The sequence below is a fragment of the Pinus tabuliformis genome, chromosome 3_2 (genome assembly GCF_031772625.1).
Source record: "Pinus tabuliformis cultivar Carrire ecotype Pingquan chromosome 3_2, CPIR1, whole genome shotgun sequence".
Classification (NCBI taxonomy): domain Eukaryota; kingdom Viridiplantae; phylum Streptophyta; class Pinopsida; order Pinales; family Pinaceae; genus Pinus; species Pinus tabuliformis.
Window position 1 is genome coordinate 680,851,275 of NC_142302.1, and position 14,282 is coordinate 680,865,556.

Below are 14,282 nucleotides of genomic sequence, written 5' to 3' on the forward strand. Positions count from 1 at the left end.
CCTTATGCTGCACTACTATTCCATGTGCCATTGTTGCACCATGCTAGCCACTGCTTTCCTATGTGGCATATTGTTGTCCCACTGTTAGTGACATAACCATTCCATGTTTGCTTGTTGTCCCATTGTTTTTCTACTGTCCCATCATAGCTTGCCATGCTTTCCATGTTGTACATGCTTGTTGCTTGCCATGTTGTCCATGCTTGCTGTGATATCCCATGCTTTCCATACTTTCCATGTTGTCTATGCTTGCTACTGTCATACATACACTGATCCTTCTAGCAATAATCTCATCATCAAATTATCCTCATACTTATACTTGAATGTTGGTGCACTGTTGTAGTTCTGCAACTCTGGTTAGGGCATCAACTAATCCAAAACACCCTCTAAGTCTTCAAACATTCAAAACTATCACATGAGAAGAACTTTTGGAAAAGTCGGATAACACTATCGGGAGGAAAAAACATAGAGAAAACATTGAAAAACATAGTATCGACGGTTTAAAACTATTTTGCATGAGAGCCGTCAGATCTGGCCAATCAACGGTCCAGATCTGATCGACATATCGCAATTGGCGAAGGCAGGCAAGCTTATCGAAGGCGGCTATATGGGAAGCGCGACAGCGATCAACGTGACTAAATGAGAGTCGTTGATCTATGCGCGTAGATCAACAGTCTAGATTTAATCGCGCTATCGCATCACTGATATATATATATCTATATATATATATATATATATATATATATATATATATATATATATATATATATATATATAATGGACTTAATCATGGCCTAGAGGATTGGTGACATGTGATTGCGATATCACAATATTGCATCAGAGCAATGCAAGGGAGCAGGGTCGATAACAAATGTGACTGTGATGAACCGGACTCAATAAAATTATAAACAATATTTGATATATTTTCAAGTCCGGAAAAAGGGCTTTTTCAATGTAAATCACATTTTTGTTAAATAAACGAAAAACAAAAGAAAATGCATCGATGCGATGAAAACGGACCCGAAAGAGTTTGTTAATGCAAATATATATTATTTCAAGTCCGATATGAGCAGGATTTTCATGTTTTAATGTATTTTTAAATATAAAAGGAAACCACAAAACCAATGGGATTTTGGGAGGAACGAAAGCGGTAAGAGGTTTTTGTTGGGCTCCACCCGAGCCCATACATTGGTTGCCACGTGTCCAGGCCGTGGACAGAGAAAACCACTCTTTTCAGAAGGTTAACCCCCATACGAATGAGCTGCCCGAAATGGATATTAACCATTGGATCAAGACCACTTAAATCAACGGTGGAAACACGATTAAGTGACATAAAGGTGGACCCGATAGGAGTTATAAGGGGAATTTCTAGTATTTCAAATCCGATAAATGACAGTTTGGCGAATTTCCTGTGTTTTTAGTGTATTTCTCTATGAACACAGAGAACGACTATTTTAGGTATTTCAAAGGCCCGATGGTCCATTCCATTATAGAACAGGTGGCCACCATCCCTGAAGGCGTTTAGCAATGATTGCTAACACTCAAAGGGGAATCTAAGGGGACAAAGGTCAAAGAGCCAGAGAGCCTGAGAAGGTGAAACGAATAGACAATGTCGATTGGCTTTAAAGCCACAGATTGAAAGAAAACAGAACAAGCAGTGCTGAGATAGAGAGTTAGTGAGGAGAGTCTGTGTACTCAGAAAGACTTGGGGGATCCAAGTCAAGCCTTGTTGTTTTGTATCTGTTGTGTAAGACTCAAATTGAGCTCAATTTTATAAAAACTCTGCTTCTGAAGATATAATGGAGAGGTCACCACTGGAGGCTGGACTAGGAGACGTAGCCCACGATTTTTGGGTGAACTCCTTATTAAACTTGTTGTGTGTTTGTCTATTATGTTCTTTAACTGCTTCATTGTCTATGTATTTCGCAATCTTATCAATCCATTGCACAAAGTAATATAGGCAAATGCATGCACATTAGTCTATAATACCTTAATAATTGTCTAATATCTTATCATCATATCAAGTGGTATCAGAGCTTTAGGTTTGCTAAGGTTAGACAAGCTTGTGCTGGATTGTTGAATGCTAACTAGGTCAAAGCTCAAACTAGGAGAAGGAGAAATTTTTGAGGCTATTGGTAGAGACTATCCTAGGAGGGAAATAGCAGAACAAATCTTATTGGAATCAGACTCTCAATTCATGGACAGTTTCATGACCATGAGAGCCATGGTGGAAGAGATGTATCGAGAATTTAAGAAAGGTCGAGGTGAAAGTACTTCAACCTCCAAACAAGACATAGGAACAGAGGAATTGGATTATCATGTTAAGGACCAAATCTTGTATCATTTAGGAAAGTTATGCATTCCTCAAACTAAAAGAGTTAACATAATCCGAGAAGCACATACTTCTCTAATATCGGGTCAATTTGGTGTAAGTAAAACAGCGGCACAGCTACAAAGGTTCTGTTATTGGCCAAGGATGCATGAAACAGTTTCTAGATATATTAAAGGGTGTACCATGTGTGCTTAAAGTAAGCCCGGCCATAGAAAACTAGGCTTGAACACTCCACTTCCAGTTCCTTCTCATCCTTGGGAAAGTGTTTCCATGGACTTTGTTGGGGGATTGCCAAAATCTAGAAAAGGTCATGATTATTTATATGTTATTGTGGACAGGTTCAGCAAAATGTGTATTTTAGTACCTTGTAACAAGCAGATTACAACTGAACAAACAGCAAAGTTTCTCTTTCAGCATGTATGGGTTCATGTTGGACACCTAATCCTCAATGGGTTAGTGTGGAAGCCGAATGGACAAAAGCAGTCCAAGAGACCTTGGGATGTGAAACCCAATGGTCACATAATGTAGTATAAATGTATATCTCATGTCAATAAAAATGTACTGCATGATTTATCTTTCATATTGTTCTTACTACCCATGTGTGTTTAACATGGTATCAGAGCGGGCGATTGCTGGTCCTGCTCCAATTTCAGCCATTTGTTTTATGGCTTTTCTGTGCAAGTCAGTTCTGCATTTCATGAATGTTTTATCAGTAGTATTTTAGCTGCATTCTTTGTGCACAATTCCCCAAATAGAAAATTCTGACATTATTCTCCTGCTATGACGCTTCCACTGGCCTGAACGCTGCTCCACCTGCATACAAAACGCTGCTCTCTGCATACAAAATGCTCCTTCACTCAGTGCTATTTGTGCCATTCTTTACCTGCGCCCTCTGTCTTTTACAGTCCTGACCCTTGAAATTAGACCTGTGCTCTCTGTCTGACATCCATCTAACATGGGAACGTTTGCGTTGTCCTGACATGGTTTGAAACATTTGCGCTGGCATGCTGGTCATCCTGACCTGGTTTGAACGTTGGACGTTTCTTGTTTCAGTTTCATTTGTTTGAACGTTGGACGCTCTGTTGCTTCATTTCTTGTTGGACGCTTTGTATGTAGCTAGGGCCAAGTCTGTTCTATCATTGCTTGACACACCATGATGGGCACCGTAAAGGGTTCAACCTTGAAATGCAGCTGCTCTTTCCAAGATTTCGTATGAGTGACATGAGATGTGCCACTGATCCGCTTCTTTTCGTTTGGCCTTCGCGTGCTAGAGGCTTCTTTTCATTTGGGCTTACAACAAGCTTGGTGGCGATTCTTGATGCATAATAGTATACATAGGCATTTACTGCTTCCTTCTTGGAGATAAATTCTCGTCGATTAGAATATCAAGAAGTCGATGATCAGAAGAACCAGAAAGATATAGAATTAAAGTTAAAGATTACTAAGAAGAACCAGAAAGAATTCCCCCGCTTCTGATGATGATGATGTGAGGAGATCAGGAAGGGCCGAAAAATCTCGTGAACTGTTATCCATCTGTTTTTAAAAGCATCCGAAATCTTTAATCCCACATGATTCATGGAGAAGGGTTTGTCGTCGGTCACAACCAGTGATTGGCTGTGGAGGAGAGTCGGGAGTCTTTTACCCGCCGGAAGACGCATAAGATCGGCCATCAACAGCCTGTTGTTGGGAACCACATGGTATCTCACATTGTTTGTAAAATCTCCCTCGAATTCTGAAATACTATCAAACGCAGTGGGGACTCTGTGGATTGAGACCTCAGAGGCCGCGAAGGGCACAGAGGGCACTGATAAGGTCATCCTGGATATGACTATCGATGGTTTTTAATCATAGACGAGCGAGATATACGATAAATTATTTCTAGCTCTGTGAGGCTTTTTAATTGTATCGACGGAGAATTGAGGCAACCATAATTTGGACTCTCGTCAACAAAGTGTTTGCTCATGGTTTCGAGGCAGAACATTGCTATCAAATCTGAGGCGCACTTTGAGAGTTTGAGGGCAAGATCTACGTGAAAACCAACGACGTCAAAGATGTCATCAGACGATGCGAAAGTTGGAGATTTTCCAAAACAATGAAGCAGCGCAATGTAATTTTGACAAATTGAAGCGTCGGTATAATCTGGAGTAGCGGTGTGAATCCTGCATTCATTAACATATTCGTTAATCCTAATGCGGTCATATAAAAACCTGTGTATCTGTACTTTCTTGCCCTGTGTTCATGGTTGTGTTGAATTTTCTGCCGCTCCTGCGCGTTGAGACTTTGACTGGTCGTGGTATACATCGAAAAAAAAAAAATCAAGGACTGTGTTGAATGTATGGTTGTGTACAACTCTTATGTGCATTGAACCGTCGCTTACATGTTGTTTGCTTTTCATCGCTGAGCCATTGGAATGGTCAAACATTGCTACCCTAATTAACATACCGATTTTCTTCAAAAGCGAAAGCGTTGGTATTTATCCCCTCTTGTTGAAGTCGATATCACTCAATGTCAAATTGTGGAAGTCTGGCTGAATGTATGCTCACAGGGTGACAGAAGATTGTTGAGCTACTATACATAGCAATTGGGAGCTCATTGTCGTCGTAAGTCCCAGGACAGAATAAAATGAGACTGAGTTCGGTTTGAAGGCTTGTGGGAGTTTGTCTTTGGGGGTTCCTTATGGAATTCAGGAGCTTGTATTGGCATAAAATTACAGAAGACTGAGCTTGTCATACTCAGGTGGTTGAAACCACTACTGTACAATGTCAGAAGAAAAGGTTTCTCTTGGGTACAATTTCTGGGTATTGCAGAAGTGGGAAATCTTCATCTTATACAGTTGAAACTTCTACCGAGGTTCTATATTTCAGTACCATTTTCTCTTATGTTTCCAAATATCGCTATTTTTAGTTATGTCTCTGTGTGAAGCAAATAAATAAGTACTAAGCATTATTGATAAGGGTGGACTGATATCTAAAGGAATGTGCATTGGAGGCTAAAACAAAAACAACAACAAAAAGGGGGGGGGTGCATTTTTGGTCATTTGATTATTTTTACAAATACATTGTTGATTTGATTGTCTGAATAATGGATAAAAATCATGGATTATTAGAGTTATTAAGCACTCTAATCTTATCTACTGATGGAAGTACAGTTAAAGTCAACAAAAACACTCTCAGAGATATTCAAAAATCTTTACAATATGCACAGGAAAAGATTGATTTTTTGCAGCTTGAATCTCAGCTACAGCAAGAAGAATTAAAACAGAGAAGTCATTCTGAACATGTTTCTGTTCAGAACATTGAGACTGCAACCCATAAACAACAAGTCAATAATGTTACCGTTCATTCAAATAAAGCAGCAATTGTACATGAAGATTCAGAAACTCAGTGTGCACTTCCCAAGCCCATCATTAGACCTTGGGAACAGCTTGTCCACAACAAGCACAGAACTGGTCTTGGATATGACAAGGACTTGTCCTTTCATATTCTAGACTACTCAAAGCCCATTCAGTTTCAGAGTGTTGGATTTATTCATGACAGTTCACCTGCTCCTCATGACAGTTCACCTCCAGCTGTTCCAGATTCTACTCCTCTTCCACCGCAACAACAACAACAACAGATTGTGAAATGCCAACACTGTGACCGAGTTGGCCATTTGAAAGATCATTGTTTTGATCTTCATCCATGTAAGCACTGTCATAAAACCAGTCATTCTTCACACAGATGCTTCAGCAACAAACACCCTACAAGAACAAAGATTCATCTTGGATGGATCGCTTCTTGGCAATGGGCATCAACAGCCAAGAAGATATTCCAAACACATGTTAGAACTTGTTCCAGAGTATTGAACAGTCTTGCAGTTGATTTTTCTCCATCATCTCACCTTGTATCTGATAGGGGGTGAAATGATGGTCATCTACAAGCTTCAAAGCCACATCAAGCGAGTCTGAGCCACAATCTGCCACACCAGTTTCAGAGTTGTATCCAGAGACAAAGATGCCCATGAACATGCCTTCAGTTGGCAATCTGAGACACTTCCTCTAGCAGAAGACTTTAGCTTCTTGCCAGTTTTGGAAGAATTCCAGGAACACAATTGAGAACACTTCCTCTAGCAGAAGACTCCAGCTTCTTGCCAATTTTGGAAGAGTTCCAGGAATTGCATTAAGCATTCTAGAGTTGTTGGTCATCCTTAAACCATCACAGATTGAGACTTCCCTTTTCAAGTTGAATTTTTCCCTTTTATGCGGGGTGAGACCTCCCTTTCATGGTTGAAGGTTTCCCTCTTCAAAACAATAGGAGCATTTCCTCTAGCAAAAGACTTCAGCTTCTTGCCAGTTTTGGAAGAGTTCCGGGAACTACACTAAGCGTTCTAGTGTTGGTGGTCATCCTTAAACCACCGCCCTTTATACCAACATTTCAGAGAGCACATTCAGCCTAGTGCTGCCATGCATTTTTGCACATTTTGTATTACAGCTCTCTTCTTGGACTCATACATAACCCTTCGGATTAAGGGGGGGAATGTTGGACACCTAATCCTCAATGGGTTAGTGTGGAAGCCGAATGGACAAAAGGAGTCCAAGAGACCCTGGGATGTGAAACCCAACGTTCACATAATGTACTATAAATGTATATCTCCTATTAATAAAAAATGTACTGCATGATTTATCTTTCATATTGTTCTTACTACCCATGTGTGTTTAACAGTTCATTTTGGGTTACCCACTTCTATTGTATCTTATCAAGATTCCTAATTTTTTGGGAATTTTTGGTCAAGTCTATGGGAGTTAATAGACATCAAATTGAAGAAGAGCACAACATTTCATCCACAAACAGATGGCCAAACAGAGGTGGTCAACAAGATAGTGATCTAGTTGCTCAGGGGCTATTGCAGCAAGCATCCCAAGCTTTGGGATGAAAATTTGTGTTATGTGCAACATGCTTACAACTGTGTTAATCACTCTTCTACACAGAGATCTCCTTTTAAGACTTGTTTTGGTTTTACACCCACGTCTCCCTTGGATTTTGTCTTTAGTAAAGACATAGCAGTTGATGGACACAGCGATGTGGACAAAGAAACCAAGTTCATTGAACAGATCCAAGAAATTCATCAAGCAGTGCAGAAATAGCTGGAAAGAAGCCAGGCCAAGTATAAGTCAAGGTATGATAAGCATCGAATTGAGCATAGCTTCCAAGTTGGTGATCAAGTCTGGCTGTACATTAGCAAATACACATTGTAAAGTGAATGTAAGAAGCTAAAGCCAAGAAGGTATGAGCCTTTCAAGATACTTGAGAAAATTGGTGAGAAGTATTTTCGCCTTGATTTGCTAGCTTACATGCACATCTATTCAGTATTTAATGTAGAGAACTTGAGACTATTTGAACCTTCATTGATTGAAGATCCTAAAGAGCAAAGTCAATTGCCTTCTATTGACGATCTGTTACCTGAATATCTCAATGAGTTGCAGCAAGATACAGTTATGTACAGGAAGGTGAGAACTACACGCAGAGGGGATGTTGAGTACCTCAGAATCGGACTCAAAGGTTCAAAACCAAGTAGTGCAATATGGATATATATTGGACAAGTGAGGAAGCTATATCATCACTTGATTAATGCTTAAAAACCAACTTTTAGAGCTCCAAAAGCCTTTTCAGTGGGAAGGTGTGATCCAAAATGGATCCAAAACACCCTCTAAGTCTTCAAACATTAAAAACTATCGCATGAGAAGAACTTTTGGAAAAGTCGGATAACACTATCGGGAGGCAAAAACATAGAGAAAACATTGAAAAATAGAGTATCGGTGGTTTAAAACTATTTTGCATGAGAGCCGTCAGATCTGGCCGATCAACGGTCCAGATCCGATCGACATATTGCAATCGGCGAAGGCAGGCAGAGCTTATTGGAGGTGGCTATATGGGAAGCGCGACAGCAATCAGCGCGACTAAATGAGAGCCGTTGATCTATGCGCGCAGATCAACGGTCCAGATTTAATCGCGCTATCGCATCGTTGATATATATATATATATATATATATATATATATATATATATATATATATATATATATATATATATATATGGACTTAACCGCGGCCTGGAGGATCAGCGACATGCGATTGCGATATCGCAATATCGCATCGGAGTAATGCAAGGGAGCAGGGCCGATAACAAATGCGACTGTGATGAACCAGACCTGATAAAATTATAAACGATATTTGATATATTTTCAAGTCTGGAAAAAGGGCTTTTTCAATGTAAATCGCATTTTCGTTAAATAAAGAAAAACAAAAGAAAATGCACCGATGCAATGAAACCGGACCTGAAAGGGTTTGTTAATGCAAATATATATTATTTCAAGTCTGATATGAGTGGGTTTTTCATGTTTTAATGTATTTTTAAATATAAAAGGAAACCATGAAACCAGCGGGATTTCAGGAGGATCGAAGGTGGTAATAGGTTTTGGTTGGGTTCTGCCCGAGCCCATACATTGGCTGCTACATGTCCAAGCCCTGGAGAGAGAAAACCACTCTTTTCGGGCAGTTAACCCCCATATGAATGAGCTGCCCGAAATGGATCTTAACCGTTGGATCAATACCACTCAAATCAACAGTGGAAACGTGATTAAGCGACATAAAGGCAGACCTGATAGGATTTAGAAGGGGAACTTATAGTATTTCAAATTTGATAAATGACAGTTTGGCAAATTTCTTATGTTTTTAGTGTATTTCTCTGTGAACACAGAGAACGACTATTTCGGGGATTTCAAAGGCCCGATGGTCCATTCCGTTATAGAAGAGGTGGCCACCATCCCTGAAGGTGTTTAGCAATGATTGCTAACACTCAGAGGGGGATCTAAGCGGACAGAGGCCGGGGAGCCAGAGAGCCCAAAAAGGTGAAACGAACAGACAGCGCCGATTGGCTTTAAAGCCACAGATTGATAGAAAATAGAACAAGTAGTGCTAAGACAGAGAGAAAACAGAGACAGAGAGTTAGTGAGGAGGGTCTGTGTACTTAGAAAGACTTGAGGGATCCAAGTCAAGCCTTCATGTTTTGTATTTTTTGTGTGAGACTCAAATTGAGCTCACTTTTGTAAAAACTCTGCTTCTGAAGACATAATAGAGAGGTCACCACTGAACGATGGACCAAGAGACATAGCCCAGGAGTGTTGGGTGAACTCCTTATTAAACTTGTTGTGTGTTTGTCTATTATGTTCTTTAACTGCTTCATTGTCTATGTATTTCGCAATCTTATCGATCCATTACACAAAATAACATAGGAAAATCCATGCACATGAGTCTGTAATACCTTTATAATTGTCTAAGATCTTATCATCAGATCATCAACAGTACCCTAACAACCACCTCTAAACTCTACAACAGTCCTTGAAAATATTATGGCTTACCTCCCTTGAGAAGTTGTTGTCCTACGCTACCTGTGACATGTAACTGTTGTAAGAGTATGGTCATACACCCTCCAAAACTCATCCAAACAGTCCTCCCACTATACTTACAACAGGGATTTTTGGCCTCCAATTTCAAGAATAATTTTACCCTAATCTGCACCAAATAGTCCAGATTCAATGCTACTCTTTGGCCTTATCTCCTGCTCAAACTTGGACCCAAAACAGTGAAGAGAAACACCATAAATATTGCCCATATTTGCCTCTAGGCCTGTGGCCTACCTCCTATAGCAGCTCGACCTTATTATCGATGTTTTCTTGCCCAAAACAGACCCTTCACATCAACGTCCTCCTTCTTCTTAAGTTGCCTTAGGACAGCTTTGTTAGGGCTACCTTTAGGTCTTAGCGAGGGATGCCTTTAGGTCTGCGTTAGGGCAGCCTTTAGGTCTGCATTAGGGCAACCTTTAGGTCTGCATTAGGGCAGCATTTAGGTCTGTGTTTGGGCATCCTTTAGGTTTGCGTTTTAGTAGGGACCATCGTATAGGTTTAGGGATCCTTCTTGATAGAGTTAGGGCTTCTCTTCATGGTTGCATCCTCTAGTTTTGGGCAACATATTTCTTCTTCTAGACTACAGCTAGGGTAGCCTATTTTCCTCCAATGTCTAGGGCTTCCACTCCTAGATTTCTCTTCCACTAAAACCCAAGACAAGTGGAGAGAAATCAAGATAGAAGTGTGTGTGTGTGAAATGAATCTCAAGTCATCTCCTTTTATACTAAAACGTTGAGCACATGTGGAGTTTATTTGGTTGCTGGCCGACCTTGGCTAATTGTCTTATAACACAAATAAATTCATAACTTCATGAATACTTATCGGAATGGGATAATATTTAGATCAATCCTACACCTTTTGATGAGAGAGATCCATGAAAAATATCAACTGCCATAAATAAGATGACCGACATGGAGTTTGGCTCTAGTTGCCAATTTTAACACTCCCTCTCAACTAGGGAGAAATCCATCCGTTGATCCATTTGTCCGATTGTACTATCTCTGCCATCAGTGCCTTGCACTACTCTACTATTCTCTCCTCTACTAAACCATGAAGAAGAAGAATTGATCAAGAATGTCTCATACCATTCTCTATTGACCTGAAGTCAGTTCCATATGAAGAGAGTGTGTCATACCACTCTTAGTCATCCCAGATTAGTTTCATTGATCCCAGATCAATGGAGGTCATCCTAGCATAGGGAGTATGGTAAATACAACGATGCGTCCATTGATAGTATTACTATGGTCCCCAACCCCATTTCCTTGCTCATTGGCCAGATGAGAGGTACTTCCCATGAGGCCCAAACTACATGGGTAGGATGCCTTGATGGGAGAACCATTCATCCCGTCCCTAAGTCGCCCTAGGGTATCACAGGGGAAGGCTGAGCCATTCACCCTATACACAATGCACCATTAGGGGAGGGTGAGTCGCCCTATGGTCGCTTGTTGCTCCCAGCAGTACCCCAAGCCCCTTGGAGCTCCCAGAGCTCAATGCATGAATCATGCAGGACCCTTATAATAAGGTCTCTTAACGACTCCAAGTCATTTGGGAAAGTCACAAATTTGACCTTTCTCCGTTGATTTGACAGAATGTCTGCAACCTGTACATCAGTCTCAATGCGATGGAGCCTCCTTTCTCATTGATGTACCATATCCCAGATAAGGTAATATATGATGTCTATATGCTGGAGCAATACTGGATTCCTCAACAATCAAATCCCACCCTGGTTGACATAGAAGATCACGGTGGTATCCATCATATGTACAAACAACTTGTTGAAGAGCTTCCGCAACTAGGAAGCTCCACACGAGGTCATACTCGTAGCTATGTATTCGGTCTCAGCGGTGCTTATAGCAACCAACTTCTACTTCCTTCTCATCCAGGATATCAAAGTAGAATCCAAAGAGAACCACCACTCAGAAGTGCTCTTGTGATCCTCCATAGTACCTGCTCAGTCAAAATTCGAATAATCATCTAGCTTCACATTTCTGGTAGTGTACCTCAATCCATGAGAGAGTGTGCCCTGGAGATATCTCAAATGATTCTTGGCACCAATATAGTGAGGCTCAACCATATATGAGATCATCATGCTAACTAAAAAACATATATCCAGACCGGAGTTCACCAAGAATATCAATGCCAGTATGAATTTGTGAAACTCAGAGGCATTTCCCAAATCAGGTTCGGTATTCCTACCACATAACTTCTGAAAGTTAAGCTCCATCGAGGTAGTCACGGGCTTACTATTCACCATTCCAAATCCGGAATCCAACTCCCTCTTACTTCTGCAAATGAGAGGGTCTGCACCTGACAAAAATAGGTTGTCCTCAAAAGGTGCTGGTATGAGGGGTCTATCACCACAACCTTCGCTTACTTTAGTATGCATCTTTGAATTGTGTGTCTTTTTTCATTTTCACGATCATAGTTTATTTGTGAACTATTTTGCAAAATACCTAATGACTCTTTTATATTTATGTGTGTGTCTTTAATATGATAATACGATTACTCTTCTTTTGAAGACTCACTTCCTCTTTCCTTTTCTGTGAAAGAACCATTATACACTTTGAAATTAAATACAGCAAAAGGCTAACTTACTTGTTTATGTAAAAAATATATTTGTTTATTTTGTGTTATTATCTCAACCAAGGAAATTCATCAAGAATATGTCAGCTAGGCCTTTATCTCAGATGGTTCTCCTACTCCAAATGGTGTGAGGTCTAATTGGGACTTCATATCAGGGAGATCCCATGATTGTTGGTGACATCTAGCACCATCAATGGTTTTGGTGCTAGGAGAGTAGCCTTTTTATGGCTAAAAATTCACCACATTCACATATAGAACCTTCGGTGCAAGGTAGAAATTGTCCAAGTCCAACTCCAACTCACATATCTAAGAAAGGAGAGTTCTCTCACCAAGGTCTGAAGCATGCATACAAAGTTACTTACGATCAACTCCGTCAGTTTCAGCCTATTACTCATCAATTTTCTAGATCTCTTGGATTAATTCCTATTGCATATGTTCTTCCCCATAAGCCATCAAAGAAAGAGACCACCCACTGTGGTGTCTTAGTCTCTTTAGTGGAGGAATTGGTCACTGATACCCTTAAGGATTTGGTTGTTTCACTTAAAGATTCCATTTATTAAGGAGATCTTCCACCACATATTGGGGAGAATTTGGAAGGAGACGGGGGGATTTTCATTTTTTCGATGAAGAAAATTTGAGAGGTAACAGACAATCGGATAACAATGAGAATTTGAACAGTGAAGTATAAGAGTATTCAGAATAGAAAAGTGAGGAGGAGCAGGAGAATGAAGACATAGCTAATGACCAATTGGATTGGATGGCCCAAGGGCCTCTTACTCTTCTGGGAAGTCTCCATTGCTTACCGAAACACCCAAAAAGGTTGCTTACAAATTATGATCTTGATAAGAAAGTGAAGGTCGAGGATCACATTGATGATTTTTACTTGAATCTATGAATTTTAGAGGTATGTTTTGATGATGTTTCTTGTAGATTATTTTTGTATACTCTAGAAGGTAGAACATCAGTTTGGTACCATAGCCTTCTGCCTAATTCAATCCATAATTGGAGGGAGTTCAAAAAATTATTCTTAGAAAAAATTGTTGATAATAAAACTCCAGCCATGTTACTTAAAGAACTCAATAATATTAAGATGGGGGATAAGGAAAAGGAAAAATATTTTTACCAAATATTTACACATATTTTGAACAAATTCCCCACTGGTGTGCAACTACATGATTCAATCACTAAATATTATTATCCTATTTCCTTGCCTACTAACATTTCCATTTTTGTTAACCGTGCTTAAAAATAAACTATGGCTCTTAATTTTGCATAAGTGACCGCCGTTGAAAATGATTTAAGGTCAATTGGGGTCATTGTTGATCATGAAGATTCTAAGGACTCCAAAGACACTAGTAAATACTCCCAAACCTCTTCTACTAAAATTAAACAGAAAGATCCTTTTGAGATGGACAACTTGAATAAATCCTTGAAGTTGTTAACCAACAAAGTATCTAAACTTAAAAGGAATTCAAGTGGGGATTCTACTAATAACAAATATTTTAAGTCTTTGTTTAAGAAAATATCAATCAACCGGCTAAGTCCACATAGAGTTCTAATGGTGTATTTAATGGTGAGAACTTGGGCATGGATAACTTTTGTAATTTCCATCAAGAAGTACATTTAAAGAGGAAATGCCCTTAATGGAAACATAACATGAATCTCTTGGTTTCCAATGTTATGGAAAGTTTGTTCACTGAAGAGAATTCAGAGCATAATCAAGAGACTGGAGAACCAACCTCGATTGTGGAAAACACAAGTGATGGCGATTCAATTTCACTTTTGATCTTATCTTGAATAATGTTTGAAAAGGTGTTGGTGATCCCCCACAGATTGATGCTCCTCCTCAACAACCTACTAAAAAATATAATCTGAGGAGAAAAGGGCCAATGCTTGAGAAAGATGTGAGGAAGCAATATTGAGGAAAATA